The sequence below is a fragment of the Ostrea edulis genome, chromosome 3 (assembly GCF_947568905.1).
Source record: "Ostrea edulis chromosome 3, xbOstEdul1.1, whole genome shotgun sequence".
NCBI classification, from domain to species: Eukaryota; Metazoa; Mollusca; class Bivalvia; order Ostreida; family Ostreidae; genus Ostrea; species Ostrea edulis.
In genome coordinates, this window is record NC_079166.1 from 36645623 (window position 1) to 36647420 (window position 1798).

Sequence of the window (1798 nt, forward strand, 5' to 3'; positions counted from 1 at the left end):
ATGCGGGACTGTATTTCGTACATGGCAACTTTTTTGTTCCTTAGAGAGAAAGTGCTTTGGATCCAGGAATACATGTATAACCGAATATTCGAATCTTAATTTCATATGCGAATATTCGTTGACATCCCTACTTTAAACCATTTCAATCCTTTAAAACTTACGGTATGTAGTTGGGAGAGGAAAAAGACAGACACTTTTTCAGTTTGGTTCTAGGTTTGTTATTTGCATGGTTATTTCAATTTCTGTGTGAACTAATAGCTCCTTTGTTTCTAATTTACTTTTATATACTAATACTTTTATAAGATTATTGTCTTGAAATAAAGTAACAAAGGTAGCAAGTTTTAAATTACTCAGTGTTGGTTATCATGATTTTTTTTTTTATATGTAATGAAATACTGATATGCAGAGTATACATGTATAAGGTTGTTATGTCTTTTCAGATTATGGCGATAAATCCATATTATCCGGAGATTGACAGACTTTGATAATCACTCAATGATTAATAAGTGACACAAGCTGAAATCACTTTTATACACAAGGTATGGACATGTATTAAGCACGGGCATTTAAATTAATTGAGTTTTAATAAATTTCATGTTGCTATACACTGTACCACTAGTATCATTCATATTCTTAACAGAGATGGTGATACTTGGAGATTCAGACTTGGATTAACAATACATAAAAGCCATGGAAGACCAGGGAGTGTCATCAGTGCTGAGTTTGATGGATCTGATCTTTGTCTCTTCCACCCACATCCTTATTCAATGAGAGATCCTTTTCTCATATAAAACTTGTCAAGAATGGTATATTTGATATTTCAATTTACCAAATATTCTCTTTATCAGGATATAATAAGTATGTATTCATACCTCCCAGAAAAGTTCTATAGAAATTCTAGAAGTGCCTTTATAAATAGGTCTAGGATAATAGTTATTTGATGTAAGATTTCAATTTACCAAATATTCTATTTATCAGTATATAGTAAATATGTATTCATACCTCCCAGAAAAGTTCTATAGAAATTCTAGAATTGTCTTTTGGAATAGGTCTAGGATAATAGATCAAGATGATTCAATGGGACAGTTCTAGAACACCAGAACATCGTTTCGCAGGGGTATACATGTAAACTTTTTTTTTTTTTAAAGGAGAGCAAGGCTGTCCACAGCTTCATTGAGTGATATCATGGTTATGAAAAGCTGTTGACACATTTGATCCTTCAACAGCTATATCAAAATGTCTGGTAAAATATATTTTAATTGTACCAAGGTTTTTAACTTGATACAGATCAAAAAATATTCTAAATACTTTCTTCTTTTTGAAAATCCAATCCATAATATAAAATTCAATCAACCTAACCTGTAGCTCTCTGAAAAAAATATTTTGACATAACAGAGAGCTACAGAGCCACCCCTTATAAAAACCTTCGATTTACGGCGCACAAAAAGCTGCGCATGGTTGAGGTCTTATATCGTTGTATTCTTGAGTTTCTGTCTCATAAATTTAATATCAAAAAATTCTTAACATATTTTCCTACTACACTTGTGTCTAAACATACCTTCAAATATTCATTAAAGCCCCATACGACCTGAAAACTCCCAGCTTTAAATGATTTCGTTTGTTGACGTAGCCATGTTAGGTAGCCGGTCAATTCGAATCCTGGTTAATTTCCATACTTGCACAATAACGTCTAGATGTGAACTAATATCCCCACACATATTTTAGCTAAATATTTTAAATAATATATCACCCCAGTGCCTTTAAATAATAATTATTCAAATAGCTAAACTCACGGCAA

General features: G+C 31.8%; 1 long non-coding RNA gene across 1 annotated transcript; it reads left to right on the forward strand.

Moving 5' to 3' along the window:
* The first annotated feature begins 283 nt into the window (after window positions 1–283).
* On the forward strand, window positions 284–1252 carry LOC125677009 (uncharacterized). Its single transcript, XR_007370893.2, has 3 exons — window positions 284–539; window positions 641–806; window positions 1149–1252. It is a non-coding gene; the product is annotated as an uncharacterized LOC125677009 (long non-coding RNA).
* The last annotated feature ends 546 nt before the right edge of the window (window positions 1253–1798 follow it).